A 17924-nucleotide genomic window follows, 5' to 3' on the forward strand; every position below is an offset into this window, starting at 1 on the left:
TTCCAGCAACCATTGCTTTTGTTTCTGATTTACAGCGTCCACAGTCCTTTCGGTTATATAATGTCTGCTAATATTGTTTTTCTACAGTATCCACAAATCATCCATTGAAGTTATAGCAGTAGTTCCTGAAAGTCCCTGTGAAAATTCAGCTCTTGAAATACTATACAGAGCCTTATTCTAACCTTGAGTGATCAGGGACAGATTCATGGTTCTCCAGCATTCTCCCATAGTCTCCTTATACTCTGAATATGAATATAATACTACTCTACTAGAGCTATCAACTCTTGACTGAAAGTCTCTATTGCCCTACTACCACAATTATGGGCTCTCCAATCTTGAGTCCAAGTCGACTATCTAGGAACACAGGAACAAGAGTAAGCCATTCAGGCAGTCCCTTGAGCATGCTCTGCCATTAAATAAGATAATGGTCTATGTACTCCTTAATCCCATTTTCCTGCCTTTGATATCTATGTCTAACAAAAATTGATCTCAGTCTTGAAAGTTTCAAATCATCCATTGCATTTTGAAGGATAGGGTTCCAAAATTCTTCTTACCCTTCATGTGAAAAAGTACAGCCTGATTTTGCAGCTGAATGGCTCAGCTCTATTGTTTACATTCCCCTGTTCTTTATTCCACCATTAGAGGAAACAGTTTCTATGCACAGACCCTAATGAATCCAGCTAATATTTTAAGCACCTGAGTCGTTATGCATACTGCACATTGTGTACTCACTGAACTCCTGACGTTTCTCAAAGTGGAGGTGGGTTGTGATATATTTTCGCCACTTTACTTGGCTTCCTTACATTTCAGTTGTAATCTACATTTGGCTACACCTAAATTCTTTTAACCAAAGAAGAATTTACTATAAGCTGCCATATTTTGAATTAATTCACAATAGTAAATACATAAAAACAGTTCTGACCAAGCTATTCACTCAGAGTATCCCATTACATGCTAAAAATGCATGTGTATTGTTCATACAATTTAACTTTGAACAGTCAGCTAAAGTAACAGATTATTACTTTCTAGTTTCATTAGAAAATTGGAATATGTATGCCCATCTTCTTCATTTTGATTTTGAAGGTGCGTTGCTTGGTTGACTGAAAATTGGCATCCTCCCAGTAGCATGCTTAAGTAATCACGCTTCACACGTGGGGATTGATAGTGGGTTACGGGGGCTATTGGGGTTTATCACAGATGGACCTGATCCTGTCTTTAACTCAAATATTCATGTACAAGCATGTCAGAAATTGACAGCAATTTGGCTCCAACCCTGTAGCAGGGAAACTGAGGCTAATTGTTGAATTGCAAGACCACATTATTGGCTGAATTCGTCTCATTCTGCACAGAGTAGGGATCAAACCCCAGAGCTTTCCTGAACTGGATGGCATAATGCCACATGACAAAATACAATTCTTAATGAAACAGATACTCCAATACAATACTAAAAGAGGGCTTCACTCTCAGTGAGTCATTCTGCCCTTTCATGCTGATGTTAAAAAAAGGAACTATTGTTAAGAGTAGGGGAGTTCTCCCCCTTCTATCCTTCAATCAACACAAAAAAAATTACATGGTCATTACCATATTGCAGTTTGTAGGAACTTGCACTCTCCAAATTTCTGACAATCAGGCAGTGTCTACAGATTAAAAGTACCTAATTAACTGTAAAACGCTTTGGTGTATTATCAGGATGCAAAAGGCACTTTTCTAAAGACAGGTTATTCATCCTCTCCATCATTTGTAAGTAACAGATACGATGCCAAGTGGTGAGAGCAAGGCAATGAGATTAATTTTGGATGGACCAAATGGCCTTGTTTATGCTGTAATACTCCAGGAAAGATAATTATAAAACGTACCCATGACTTTGATAGCTTTACCACATTAGTTTTCTTGTTGAGTATGAGGATGCCTCTAATTTGGTATGCCATGTTTTCCAGTTTACAAGTCTGCAGGAACATCACATGTAATGAGAAAGTGATACATTTGATTCCTGACACACAGTGGACAGAATGAAAGTGACTACAAAAATGTTGAAAGAGTATTACAGTATCAAAAAATATATGGAATCATCCATGGGGTTGAACTTAGCTGCACATTACCTCCCAAAAATAGATGGGTGATATTTAATCAGTTTATTTAAAATGCAAAGATCTGAATCAGGAAGCTAACCTGCATCAAGCTCCCAGTGCCACAGTAAAAAGGTTGGCCATTTAGCCAATATAATAATGTTGCAAGCCTAATTTTTAGTTTAAACTACAGCCTCAGGAAACTCATCAGTTTCCACGAGGTGTTAAGGGTTAAATTGAGAAGAGTTCCCTTACAGCACTGATCTTGGGCCAAGAGGAGCGGAAGTGCTTCCTCCAGACACAAACTTGTTGGCTCCCTTGGTTCATTAGCAGATTCTCCTCTGCCACTCCATTGTCATTAACCTTCAGGCCACCAGAGAACCCTCTTCAGGAGTAAGACCCTTTGGTCCAGCAACAAATCCCATATCCCTCCCTTCTTCCCTCTCATTCCCTCAAAACTCTCATCAACCCCAGCCTTATGAAGTAGATTTCATGTCTAAAGGCCTGAAACTTATCAGTCAAGCTGTCTGAGGGTGGGAAACGCACAGACAAAAAAGAATATATATTAAAAAATCATACATTTAATTTCAACAAGACAAGTGGGAACCCACTTTTCTGGATTTTCCAACCTCAAATAGCACCCCCTCACAAACAACACACCTGCAAACTGAAATCTAGGCCATTAGTTCTGAAGCGACAGATGGCAAATGATATGTAATAGATGCCAAATACAAAACTTCAGACTTTGAAGAAAGGACATTAGAAAATCCTTCATTTGTTTCTTTCTGCATAAATAAATGTGAGATAAATTATGACTGATTTGCAATTTCAGCCCTTGGCTACGGAAACATCCTCATCATAAACTGGCAGTTTTTAAGAACTGCTGTACTTGTCATGTTCTTTCCACTGTATTTCTGTTACCATCTGAATTTGAAATGATTTTTTACCCTCCATCTATCAACCATTCAACATATGACCAAAATTCACAGGCAAACCTCTGCTGGCAAAATGCAAGTTGTAAACTGGGCACTCAGTAACACGGTAACACTTTCCTGGACCAACTGATTTTCTCTCATTGGGTGGCAACAGCAAGTTCTGTGAAATGACAATAGCACTGCTCCGCATGATAAACAGACAACTGATATGTCAAATTTGCGGCTAATTCAGAATTACTATTAGTCTGCTGAGGAGATCTGAAAGCAAACCTAGAACAATGACCCAGTATAAGTCAATGCTTCAACAGAAAAAATAGACACCAGACTGGAAACGTTGCACCACAATTATTCTTGATGTGAAATTCCTAGCTGTCAGCCCTTCTTCACTGGAAAATCACGAGGAACCCCACTTACATGTGTTAACAGGATTTCTAATTCTGTCAGAATAACGTGGTGTGGGTGACTTTCTGAGGAATTCTACAGTCAATGCCTAATTTCTAATGGATAACAGTTTGCCTGAGAAATTGGTTCTTTGGAGGAGAATGATTTTGACTGTTCAAGAATTCAAGCCTGCATAAACGTCCATAGTCAGCACCATGATGATGTTCTTGAGATACAGTAAAGGCAATAATAGATACATTTGAGATTGATAATAAATTGGTGTAACACGCTGCCTGCCTCTTAATGCTGAGATTAACTCTCAATCGTTGAAAAGCATCAATGAGAACAGGTTTGTCATTGCATGATCATTTTAGATAGCTGGTTTTTACATTTTTATGATATTGTATTGAGTTTTTGAACATCAACAATAAGCAACTTTGCTTCCCTCCTCCCCACAAGTGCTGGTGACCATTCGATATCCTACCTGAGACGACTCTGTTCAATTCAAAGGCCTCAACTATTCAACTACCAGGGAGATGGCATCTAAAACCAATGTTGTCCTGACCTGACATTGCAAAGGGCAACAGTATCAGATGACAATCAGCATTGCCAATCTTGCTCAATTCTTCTCTCCGAAAGCAATGGACAATAAGGCCAATTTTATAGCTTGTATTGTCACCCTGTCTGAGAATAACTGTGCTGCACAGCACACAGATTGCATTTAGGACTTCCTTCAGGTCACCTCAAAAGGTCACTAGGGGGACGAAACCTGCCATTTTGTAAATTGTTGCCTGGTATCCTGAAATAAATCTGTACAATGTTTCGATATCAATGTTCATAACATGGGACAATTCAAACTGAAGTTCCAAACACAAAACTATTAAAAATATATAGTTACCAGAGATGTTGGAAAGATGACATTGCAGGGGTCAGTTATTTACAAAATGTCCAGCAGTTGCACATTGCTAGACTTGCTTAAGGCAAGGGCTACGGAATTCCAAATGTCTGACATCCTGGGAAGCATGAGTTAAGTTATGGAATGGATCTTGGTTCCAGCAATGCAGAGGAGCATAAAGAATGGTGTCACAGCATATGGCACATCATGCAATACTTCCTGTAGGAATTACAGTGAGTTTCTGCCATGGTACACAAGTCACACTTTCTTGATTAAACCAAAGTAAAACAGCAAAAAAAAAACAAAAATCTGCCTTGAGGAGTTACAGAATTTACAAATTAAAAGTAGGGAAAGTCTGTAGCCAAAAAAGGCCTTAATTGCATCTTGTGCTTTACATAATATAATAGAGCATTCATGTAAAACAGCATTTCTGTGAGCAGTTACAAAAGGAATCGGCTGGAAATAGATGTTGATAATGAGGCAAGTTCCAAGAAAGAGAAAGGTTGGTAACTGAAGGTAAGAAAGGGATATTTTATAAGACAAGATTTATCTTACATTCTCAATCCAATCTCTCTTTCAACTTTCTTTCATTTGCACCTAATTCTTCTTCAATGATAATGACCCTTGTTCCTTTGCCCCCTCTACTCCAGTCCTTAATATACTGCTATGTGATACAGAATGCAGCAAACTGCTGTGGTGCAACATAGCTTGTCTTCAGTCAATTTGCAGGGAATCCACAGGGTGATCAAAGTACCAAGATGCCAAAGAGATTTCCGATGGTCCAAAGCCTTTTTTCATATGAATAATGTTCCAGTGTGTTGAGAGTTGGGGAGAGGTTTGATCAGTCAGGTGTGGAGATGGGTGATTTCCTTACCCCCTAGCCTCAATCCTGTAATGTATTCAGAGGGTTGAGATAGGAAAGATCTTGGGACAAAATATTTGTTGAAGCTGCCGGTGAATTTTTACAGAAACGTGCAGAATCTGTTAACGGTGATCACGCGAGTTGGTCAATGCTAACCCTACCCCATGAGAAGGAAGAATCTCTGTCATTCAATAGTGTTCTGAACACAAGGGAAGCCAGTTTCAGTCACAAGTCCTTCACTCTAGATGCTGGCATCCATTTCCAATGCACTAGTTGGTTCTGATTAAGAAATCTTTGGTGACCTGCTGCACAATGCAAGTCTGAGAGATGGTAACGATGTCCCCTGAGGCAGTCTGAAAGGGGCATGAGGTGGAAGTTCAGAGTAGAGGTGAACTGTTGAGATTCCAGTGAAGGATGGTTCTCTGCTCCAGTAGGAGCAGGATGCTTCTTAAAAGGTTAACCACCTCCTGACACATTGTTCTCCTAGGTTGCCCAGAGAAGAGGTTTAATGTCTTCATGTTTGGTTGGAGGAGACTACCAAGGTAGAGAGAGCTGAGGCCACTGAGAGATCAAAAACAAGAATGAGAATTTTCAAGGAAAAGCATCGCTGACCGGGTGCCAATGTAAGTCAATGAGTACAGGGGTGATACGGGAATGGGACTTTCCATGACTTAAAAGGTTTTTGGATTATCTCATGTTTACAGAAAGTAAAATGCCAAAAATGCACTAGAGTTATCAACTGTAAAGGAAACAAAGATAGGAATTAAGGTTTCAGCACCAAATGAGATAAGACAAGGGCACAGTTGAGCAACAGTACAGAGATAGAAACATGCAGTCTTAGTGATGATGCAGCCATTAGAAGCTCACCTCAAGATCAGATGTTACACCAAGGTTGCAAACAAATTGATTTAATCTCAGATTGTTATCAGGGAGAAGGATGGAATCACTAATCGGGAAACGCAGTGTGGAGTGTAGACTGATAACAATGGCTTCAGTATTCCCAATATTGAATTAGATACACCGATCACAAAAGCATAGAAAACTTACTGATCTATATTAATGGGGCGCGTGTCCCTTTAAATTCTCTGACAGATTATCACTTAGTTTCTAAGGGCAAATTCATGAAGCTTTACTGAATAGGTTGTTTGCAAGGAATGCCTTGCATCTGAACAATTAATATTGCATCAGGATGAAACTAAGGTCATGAAACTGCTATTTAAAACTATTCTTTATCATCCACCAGTTTCTAAACTGAGTCAGTTGCTCCATGAAAATCAGGAGTGTCTTTAAAATGGCAATGAACTGTGAGTAGATTCCACCCCCTCCCCAAATTTTAAAGCTCTATTTGCTCCTTTACTGCCAGACAGGGAAGATTAAAATTAATGTCCCGATATTTCAAAACACAGCTTGAGGTCCCAATACATCCTTCTGTTCAGTGAGATCAATGCAACCTTTCCTCAAAGACTGAGAAACATTGAGGCAGCCACAGATTTAAAATTGCTTTACCAACTTGAAAATAAATCTTATGTTTACAAGTCACTTATTTGGAGATTCTTACAATAGCTGTTTATATAACTCAATCATTCTCCATGTTGCATCAGCTCAGGATTAGAAAAGGTAATTTGGATTTAAACATCCCCTACTAAAAATTGTCATTTGTTCAACTCATTCATACTTTGGAAACAACAATAGAAATGTTGATCATTTGGCATCAACATTCTAACACAACATTATACAGAACATTTCATGGCCAAGGAAGTACGGATTAACTTGTGAAAACTGCTGAGGTTGAGACTGGGGTAGTCTGTTGTTCAATTTTAACACAAATAAATTGATGGAATGTAAGGAAGTAAAATAAATATGCTACCAACCACCCACAATTTATCCTTTATCATTCAAAATAACAGAAAGTGGTACTATGTAGTCCTTATATGTAAACAACCAATAATCAACTACCGATCTTGTTGGTTTACATGCAATACACATATGTACCTCGAGTGATTTATGTAATTTTATTCAACACAGTACAGATTTGGTTATTATTTTAGTTACTTGGAAATATTCAACTTTTTCAAAAATTGAAAAGCTCAAGGCAAATGAAAATAATATTCCATACCTCATCATGACATGGGACTAAACTTAAAGTGAACCTCCAATCCAAGAGAAAGTTAAGCACCTATTAATATCTAAAAAATGTGCATGAAAAGTTTCAGTCTCTGGCTAATATACCTAACTCATTCAAATATCTATAATAATGCAGTAATTTCAAAGTGTGACTTCTTCTCTGCCAAGAAAAACTTAAGAGATTTGTCCGTTGACAGGCTGACAATAATACTGCTAAAATAATCCCTTTTAATTTCCTCAATTTAAAGTATATTCACAAAGGTGAGTGAAAAGAAATTACAGTCACAGGCACCAGTGTCGAGGATTTTTAAACAACTTAAAAAATACTTTGTATCACTGAAATACAATGGAAAACACTAAAGGGAATGACTGCACTGGATACTTGCTCAGATGGGAATAACACTATGGATAAATTTTGAATGAATTACATTGTACAGTTTTGATCTTCTCTTTTTACAGTTTAAATAAAGGCCAGACACACTGTGACAAAAGAAGATGCCGTCTCTGTTAAAATGTGCAAAGACCTTGTGATTCATTTCAATGTAAAGAAATACACATTGTCGTGCTATGTTAAATTCCAATTCAGTTTCGTATGTTGGACCTGCAATTTCAAGTATTAGCACAAAAGCTGTACATTATCTCTTACCATCATACACTGGTTACACACATAATGTTGACTTGTTATTTACAGTACCCAGATCTCCTTGTGATCATAGTTCTTCAATTTTGTTTCAAAACTGTTGCTAGGTAACATTATAAGGAAGCTATGGTCATGATGATAAGATGTTTAAATAACTAACTATTCTTGCTTTTTCTTTCACTTTGTATTGCTAGTGTTCCTGATCTATTTATAGTCAACGAGGAAGCTGTACTAAATACTAGGATGTGTAATTCAATGAATATTTAATTTGACATATGGTGGAATTCTTCTATATGCAATAAGTTAAAGATAGTGGAAAGGAAAATTCTACATTAACCATACGTAAATAGAAAAAGGCTAACTATTTTATTTCTCTATGGGAAAGGAAAACTGTGATTCAGAAATGATTTCTATCATTTTCCATTCTATTTGAAATAATTTATCAATACTTGGACTCCAAACTATGTTTTTCTTTAAGTAGCTATTAGACACTGAAGCATACTTTCCACATTTTATAGGTAGTGCTCCAGTTGCAGTATTTTTAAATTAATTCCGTGGTGCCAAAGGCAGACACTTGGATTTTATGCGGCTGGTTTAATAAAATTAATACATGCTGCCTGTGCTAGTGAATCTTTACAGTTTTGCTACTCAGTATTTCAGCTTCTATCAAAAGTTTGTCAATGAGATTTGTAAGCTGCTGCTTTATAAACCTCCTATTTCTGCATTTTGTTATCTCACTTAGAGACTCTGTTTTTATTTATATTTGTTCTATTTATTTCTGGAATAACAAAATGTACACATTCTTCCGTGACTGAGAATATAAATCAGTGCCTGAAGTATACAGTTAATTATAAATACTAAGTACATAATTATAAATAACAATTGCATTCAGAAAATTAGGTTATGATAGATAATCTCATGCATTCAGTAATATTGATTTATTTCCTCTTTATTCATCATGAAACCAAACTTGTCAGGAACACCAACACGTTACAAATATCCACAAATGTAGCTCAGACAATTTAAAAATTATTTGACTGGCAAGCTGCATTAAAGAAATTATATTTCAAGAAACTTCCATTATAATTTTTAAACTTTCAACTTCCTTTTCCTTTTGCAATTAACAACAGTTTTCAAATCCACATTTAACAACAACTGAACTAAGCTTTATATCAAAAAACACGCAAAATAAACAATAATTACCTTACTGGATGTTTAGTGACCTCCCAGACATAAAGGAGTCGGCGAGATCAGGGACTCCCTATTCACTGCAGTCAGATTCTGCACTCTCAACTAGGCCTGAGACTATCAAGGAAACATTCCAAAAGCAAAAACAAAACCTGGCTTGCATATTGCAGTGCAACATCCATCAAATTGCTTAGTCTGCCCTAAAATAGTAAACTTCAACAATGAACTTGGTTCTCAACACTCTCACCCACCTCAGTACTTTTTTCTCCATTTGTCTAATTGCACATTTCACCTGTATGTCTCCAGCCTTTTTCAAAACTCCCGGAGATCACTGCTGTTCATCTGTATGCTAATAGGTTCTGCCACATGGACAAAAGTGATAATAGTCCTAGTGGAAATATCAACAGGCCAAGACAGAAGCTGAAATTCATAGTTAAAAACAACAATAAAAGGGAGCAAAAGAGTAAGTGCTCATACTCCGCGATGGCTGCTGAATCAAACACAACCTCAGCTTAAGGGCATCAGACAGACAAGAGACTGCAGAAAGCCTAGCTATGTAGTATGCATCAAATATGAGCTCCCTTAAGAGACAATCCTTCTGCAGCAGTTTAAAATCACCAGCATATTGCTGACTTACCTCTTCCTTAGCTAGAGTGTTAGATCAGGAAAAGTTGTATTCCATCCAAATCAAAATGTGTGGCCAAAATTTCATGGATATCAGAACAATGGAAGCATACGTGACAAGTGTTTCCTAACACTGTCATCAATTCTGTGATCGATTCTACTAGACCACCGTTTGGGGTTGTATACCTTGTGTTACTAATACAGTACCCATGGGTCCTTGAATCTCTGGAGCTGTATGTGCCTGGTATTATGTGCAGTGCTGTATATAATGTAATATAGGGAAAAGCTGAAACTGTGAACAAAAAAAACTATCATCTTGATGTACAGTTAAAAACTCAAAAATTTGCAAAAGGCCATTACATTAAATACATAGTTATGATATATCAATCAAGTCAACAAAAATGAAAACTACCAAATTACAAGAAGAAAATTAGAGTTTGAGCTTTAAAGACAGTATAGAGTAATAATCTGAGTGATCTGCATCACATCATTACTTTTTAAATTGGATGAAGTATATGAATTATCATGCTAAACATTTGAGCATTAATTTCCTTTGCACCTTATGAACTACATTTGTCACTTCCTACTGTCAACCAAATTAGGTACCTAAACTTCCCCATAGTTATACCACCAAAAAGCAAATCAATGCATTATATCTTCAACTGCAGAAATTATAAAAAGTACTTGTCACATTACACAACAGTGCAAAAACAGTACGCTGACCAGGAAATATTTAATATGAAAACATTCTTGTAAGTTTGCTATTTTTAAAAAGATTTTTAAAATATTGTAAGCACTGCAAATGTGTAAGTTCTAAATCATAAATGATATACAATTAGGAAATCATGATTCACTGAGTTATATCCTAAATTAATTCCTATATTAATCTGTATGTGCTCATATCTTCATCAGTACTGTCAGATACCCAATGTAATACTTTGCACTTTGATTTTAAGAAGTTTCAAAGTAGTCAAGTTGCACAATTTAATTAGTTTTACAATTAAGACTTCACAAAAGCAGCATTCTAAAATAACACTGGAATGCTCAAATATATTCTGCGCCTATCACAACAAGAAGCACGCTGGATGCATTATTAAGCCCCCAACACAAGGAAACATCCTTAGCTAACAAATCAGCATGACGCATAACTAAGGTAAAGCAAAAGAGTAATTCTCAGTCTGCCTATTAGCCGGTAGGGGGTCAGTCAGAGCTCAGAACGTCAGCCATGGACAGCTCCCAGTGCTGACGGGCCATTCAGACACATTTTCCAATTGAAGCTACCCTTTAAAATCACCTGCAGATATATTTATATATAAACCCAAATAGCAATGCTCGCAGATTTATAGTAGATAAATGTACGTCCTTAAATAATCACATCGGGTTAAATTAAGCTTGGAATTAGAATAATTCAAAAGTGACTTCACAAAAAAAAAGCAATGACAGGCAAAAGAAAACGGTGAACTAAAGCACCATACTTATTTTAACATGAAGCTGTTACTACTGGTTCCCAAACTTGGAAATAATTGAGTAAATAGTTTGCTTTTGCAGCATACAGAGGTTTGAAAATATTAAGCAGCTCCAGACTGAAGCAATAAAAGCTTTGCAAAGTACTAAAAAATTTGTTAAAGAGATACTGAAAATTATGGTGGTCTATGTCAATGTGATGTGATGAGACTTAAAAGGTAAACTATATCAAGACCAAATAATTCTACTTTGTATAGTTTTAAGAGAACGTCTAAACTATTCTGAAGTAAGTTTACCCTCTATATGTTAACCTTGACTCAGAACTTTGCAGCATTCAAACTAATTTGGTGAAGATTTAATTGAGACAAATTGAAAACAGCATTTTGAAAGTTCTATCACATCGCTCAAGTTTGATAGTTTCAATTTATGGCCTAAATCTGCTGACTCTAATTCTAAGCAGTGGCTCTTTTCCTTTTACTTGTCTGAACATTTATGGAAGTTCAGAATATGTTTTTTATATTTGTTCAATAACAAACGTGGCTTTCGTTACTTACAATAAGTTGAGCAAGCCATTTGAAAATATGGCAGCAAATATTTATTGGCACATGCAAACATAGCAACTTCCAAGCACTTTTAAGTGTGTGCCCTGACTTCATACCAAGTAAATCGGTTCAAGAAATAACAATCAGTGATCAAGTTTTACCAGAAGCTTGGAAGGCAGATAATTGAAAATCATATCAGAACGGACAGGGTGCACAGCTATCATTAGTAACCAACAAACACAACTGAATACGGGACCACCGGATTCAATAAACAAACTCAAAGGGCATTATGTAGCATTTTCACAGAAATGCCCATTTTTCATGACTTTTTTTTTAAACCATTGCCTGAATATAACTGAATCATAGCCGGCACTGCCTGTGTTATTCCTACTTTCTCATTCAACGCAGTAACTCGAGCACAGCACAGATACAAATAAAAAAGCAAGGAGTCTCATCAAATCCACATTAGCAATATTTGAATGTGAGAAGACTCTTCAGAAAAATTGGGAACAAAAAAAAAGAGAAAACCAAACTACACCCACCACAATAAGCAAAATACTGTGACTTGAACCAGACTGCAGGGAACAACACTCTTCGCTGTGCAGAAGCCTAGGTAAAAATGTCGCCTTGGCAAGGATGACAAATGCAGCACGATAGGCTACCAGGCCTAAGGGATCTGTTATACTTCCACATACATCCACTAATGCACACACTCCCACTCATCCTCTCGATAGGCTTTTTTCACATCTTTTTACCAGCTTCAAATCCCCGGCATATGACCTTCTGTTAAATAGATAAAAAAAAGCTTATCAGTCATGCAAATGAGGCTGAATTCATTTTCCACAACAGATGGCCTCATAGATAATGATGATGGAACACAGAAAATTGAATGTCTCTTGCTATGTGGCCATGGCAACCGAGAGCAGAATAATATCAATAATAAGAGGTGCTGCATAATAAGGTTGTCAGTTCTGAAAATCACACACTCTGAAACAGGTATAACAGGCAGGTTAATGTTTATGTTTGAATTTTCTGAGTTTTTTTAATGAATGATTATGGATTTTCTTACAAAATATCGCCTTGGTCACCGAAGCAGTCATTTCTTTGTTGCAAATTGCATTTTGTTTTTGGTTTTTGATTGGGGGGAATGGTTTGGGGATGGTTTACTGTATCGGGGTGGGTTTTGATTTAAATGCTAGGTACTAATCCCGAGTTTGCTGCAGTCTGGCTGATGTAGAATGCTGCAATGATGCAACAGTGGCTCGCGTCAGGCTTCCACCCTGGTCCTCAAGGGGCTGTCCTGCAAAATGAATCAGCAGACGTCCTGATCAAACTGATTAAAATGAAAATGGCAAAGGCACACGTCTGGGCGGAACTGCTGCGCCTCACTGCCTGGTGCTTGGTGCAAACCACCTCAGTCAGGGCTGATTGGCACAGGCAGACCAAACTGAGGGAGGGAGGTCTGGGGTCTTCCAAATAAACAAAAGGAAAACGAGCAAATTCTGAACCGAAGGCAAAGTCCTTGTGACACAGAAAGAGAGAGAGAGGGGGTGGAAAGAGAGAGAGAGAAAAAAAAAGACGTGTGACTTTTCTCCTCAGCTGTGACTGCCGTTTGCTCGGCTTGTGCTTCTGCGGCGAGCTCTTGTGCATTTTAATTCAGAAATCAATAGAGCCGCTCTAATGGAGGCTCCACTTTCCGAGCAGCTGCAGACTCCAGTGTTCAAAACAGCCACTGACGTCTGTGGAGGTTTTTCAGCTGATTGGGCACCGCATCGGATGTTCTGTGAACCAAGGAATAGGAATCATTTACAGTCTGTCTTTTTTAAAAAAATATATATGGCAGCTTGGATTTTTCAGTCCAAGGGAGAGTGAAAGCTGCACCCCTCCACCCTCGGCTGCACTGGGAGGCGCACCGAGTGCAAAATTCTCCCTGAAACCAACGTGACCACCATAACCTGCAAGCTGTTGCTCCCGCACTGACACAGAGCAGCCTGATTTCACATAATAACTGAAAGGCAACCCTTCCAGAACAGAAATGGACTCAACACATTTGCTGTGAAATCCAATGATGGGGTTTGGAGAAATTTGCTTGTGTCTCAAAACGCTCACATTCATACATTTTCGATTACTGTAACATTACTAACACACCTTCTATAAATATACAATAATATTGCACCAGCAGGTATTGAAAATCCCTTTCTTTCCTATCAATAAATCATTTCCTACGAAGTACACAGATTAAGTGAGTAAAATTTAAAGGCTGCACAGTTGAAATGCTGTATAGGTACCACCATTAGAAAATTCACTGGAGAGGGGTGGTTTCATTTCTGTCCATTTGACAGGTTATAATGGGGAATCCATTAGCACAGCCAAACAATGTCATAGAGTCACAAAGATCTACATAACAGAAAAAGGTCCTTCAGCCCATCAAATGTCTGCCAGTCAAAAACAACCACATAACATTTCTAATCAAATTTTCCAGCACTTAGTCCATATACTTGAGTGTCTTGTCATTGTAAGTGTAGATGCATATACTAAGAGTCATAGAGAAACAGACCCTTCGGTCCAACTCATCCATGCTGACCTCATATACTAAATTAATCTAATCCCATTTGGCTCATAAACCCTTCCTATTCATATACCCATCCAGATGCCATTTAAATGTTGTAATTGTACCAGCCTCTACCATTTCCTCTTGCAACTCATTCCATACACGCACCACCCTCTGTGTGAAAAAGTTGCCCTTAGGTTTCTTTTAAATCTTTCCCTTCACCCTAAACCTGTGCCCTCTAGTTCTGGATTCCCCCAACCCAGGGAAAAGACCTTGTCTATTTACCCTATCCATGCCCCTCATGATTTTATACACCTCTATAAGGTCTCAGCCTCCGATGCTCCAGGGAAAACAGCCCCAGCCTATTTAGCTTCTCCCTATTGCTCAAACCCTCCAATCCTGGCAACATCCTTGTAAGTCTTTTCTGAACATTTTCAAGTTTCACAACATCCTTATCATAGGAGGGAGACCAGAATTGCACACAATATTCCAAAAGTGGCCTAACCAATGTCCTGTACAGCTGCAATATGACTTCCCAATTCCTATACTCAATCTCTGACCAATAAAGGAAAGCACATTTAGTAATGCCTTCATCACTATCCTATCTACCTGCAACTCCATTTTTAAGGAGCTATGAACCTGCACTCCAAGGTCTCTTTGTTCAGCAACACTCGCCAGGACTTTACCATTAAGTGTATAAGTCCTGCCCTGATTTGCCTTTCCAAAATGCAGCAACTCACATTTATCTAAATTAAACTCCATCTGCCACTCCTGAGCCCATTGGCCAATCTGATCAAAATCCCATTGTATTCTGAGGTAACATTCTTTGCTGTCCACTACACCTCCAAATTTGGTATAATCTACAAATTTATGAACGATACATTCTATGTTCATATCCAAGTCATTTATATAAGTAACAAAAAGCAGTGCACCCAGTATCAATCCTTGTGGCACACCACTAGACACAGGCATCCAGTCTGAAAAGCAATTCTCCATAACCACCTCCGCCTTCTACCTTTGAGCCAGTTCTGTATCCAAATGGCTAGTTCTCCCTGTATTCCATGTGATTAAACCTTGCTAACCAGTCATAAAGAGCCTTGTCCAACACCTTACTGAAATCATGTTGATCATGTCCACTACTCTGCCCTCATCAATCCTCTTTGTTATTTCTTCAAAAAACTCAATCAAATTAGTGAGATATGATTTCCCACACACAAAGCCATGCTGACTATCCCTAATCAGTCTTTGCCTTTCCAAATACATGTAAGTCTTGACCCTCAGAATTCCCTCCAACAACTTGCCCACCACCAATGTCAGGTTCACCAGTCTATAGTTCCCTGGCTTTTCCTTGCCACCTTCTTAAATACTGGCACCACATTAGCCAACCTCCAGTCTTCTGGCATCTCATCTGTGATTATCCATGATACAAATATTTCAGCATGGGACCTAGCAATCACTTCCCTACCTTCCCACAGAGTTCTCAGTTACACCTGATCAAGTCCTGGGGATTTATCCACCTTTGTGCATTTTAAGCATCCAGCACCTCCTCCTCTGTAATATGGGCATTTTTCAACTCGTCACCATCTATTTCCCCACATTCTGCATCTTCCATGTCCTTCTCAACAGTAAACACTGAGCCAAAATATTCATTTAATATCTCCCCCATCTCCTGAGGTTCCACACAAAACCTGTCTTGCTGATCTTTGAGGGGCCCTATTCTCTCCCGAGTTGCTCTTTTGTTGTTAATGTATTTATAAAATCCCATGGGATTTTCCTTAACCCTATGTGCCAAAGCTATCTCATGTCCCAATTTTGCCCTCCTGATTTCCCTCTTAAGTGTACTCCTACTGCCTTTATACTCTAAGAATTCACTTGACCTCTGCTGTCTATACCTGACATATGCTTCCATCTCTTTCTTAACCAAATCCTCAATTTCTCTAGTCATCCAGCATTTCCTACATCCACCAGCCTTGTCTTTCACCCTAAGAGTAATATACTGTCTCTGGACTCCCGTTACCTCATTTTTGAAGGCTTCCCATTTTCTAGCTGTTCTTTTACTTGTGAACATCTGCACCCAATTAACTTTTGAAAGTCATTCCCTAAAACCATCAAAATTGGCCTTCCTCCAATTTAGTACTTTAACGCTTAGGTCCAGTCCAAGCTTTTCCATCACTATTTAAAAAGTAATAGAATTGTGGTCACTGGCCCCAAAATGCTCCCCTACTCACACCTCTGTCACTTGCCCTTGTTCGATGTTTTAAGCTTTTCTGTTTCTGCCATCCTCACAGGCAGTGAGTTCCAGATTCTCACCACCCTCTGGGTGAAAAGGATGTTCCTCACATCCACTTGAAACCTCTTGCCCCTTACCTTTAAATGTATGGCATATGGTCAGTAGTCCTGCCACTATGCGGAAAAGTCTCTTCCTGTCATATTGAATGATGATATTGAAATTTTGCATCCATGTCATTCCTGTGATGTAATTTATTCATAACACTATAACAAGGGAGTGCTGCACTATCTGCAGTGCTGTTTGCTGAGACATTAAATCAAGTCCCCGATTGTCTTCTCAGGATATCACAAGTTCTACGTCATGGGAACAGAGAAACACACATCAGTAATTCATCCCGTTTCCCATTCAATGAGGCCATGCCTGTTCCGTATGCTAACTTCAGGTTCCTGCCTTGGCTCCACATCCCTTAATACTCATGGTTGGCAAAACTCCAGACTTTAACTCTCAGACTTAAAATACAAACTTAGTTTCTGTTATTTCTCATTGGGACGCTGATAACTCGAGATTGGCAATAAATGCTGACCAGTCAGCAATGTCCATGGCCCACAACTGAATAAATGAAAACAAAAACATTCTGACGAATCTGCATTGTACTCCTTCTAACATATCCCATAATATCATACTGTGATCCATGTGTGGTCTAAGCAAGAGCTTTGGATATTTGCAGAAAATAAAAGTGCTTCCTTCACCTTCTAGTTCTCCTGGCCATATTTGTTTCCCTTAATGAACATCACTACAAACTATTTTCACAATACACATTTCTGTAATAAATTGACTGCACATTTCCTGCACTGTAACAATGACCATTTGAAAAATGATGCTTACTTTCAATGTAGGACCTTTAGAGATCCAGAGATTGTGAAAAGTGCTGAATAATTTGCACATTTTTCTTTCTTGTTTTCTATTTGCACAATTTTATTATAAGAGACCAATTGTACATAATTGAGGTGAATAGTCATTTACACAATTGAACAAAGTAAGAATATATTCAAATTAATAATGGTTTATGCTGCAACATTAATATAGCTCTGTTTTCATACATCGGATGCCTTTGGAGATACCACTGCAATTAGTACCATTAGAGGCATGGAGAGCCATTTGAAAAAGTAGGTTTCTGGAGGTGGAGCTGGGGTTTCAACCTAATAATACAAAATTGTGGAAAAGCAGTTTTCAAAAAACTCGTTTTTTGAGGGCCTTAACATTGGGTAAAGGCCAAAGCTTAAAAGATACAAGCAACAGTTGTGGACAACATGCCATATGCAAGTTTAGGCATCCAGGTGACAGTATAAAAGCATAACCCATAGTATTAAGGAGCACCAGAAGACTATTGTTATTGTATGTGTTCTCTTCAATTTTATCGAA

General features: G+C 38.1%; 1 protein-coding gene across 13 annotated transcripts in view; it reads right to left on the bottom strand.

Annotated features, from left to right (window-relative positions):
• LOC140465247 (myelin transcription factor 1-like protein) overlaps positions 1 to 17924 on the bottom strand; it is a 584786-nt gene that overhangs the window by 424284 nt on the left and 142578 nt on the right. For 2 of the 13 annotated variants that reach the window (XM_072561015.1, XM_072561024.1), the window contains exon 1: positions 12264 to 12532. The exons of 7 other annotated variants lie outside the window; for them this stretch is intronic. The gene's annotated coding sequence lies outside the window, so the exon portion shown is untranslated. Of the gene's footprint in view, positions 1 to 9106; positions 9312 to 9342; positions 9583 to 9728; positions 9936 to 12263; positions 12533 to 17924 lie in introns of those variants that run through there. 4 more of the 13 variants (XM_072561016.1, XM_072561021.1, XM_072561018.1 and 1 more) reach the window with 3 other exon arrangements.

Source organism: Chiloscyllium punctatum, chromosome 3, assembly GCF_047496795.1.
Source record: "Chiloscyllium punctatum isolate Juve2018m chromosome 3, sChiPun1.3, whole genome shotgun sequence".
Taxonomy (NCBI): Eukaryota; Metazoa; Chordata; class Chondrichthyes; order Orectolobiformes; family Hemiscylliidae; genus Chiloscyllium; species Chiloscyllium punctatum.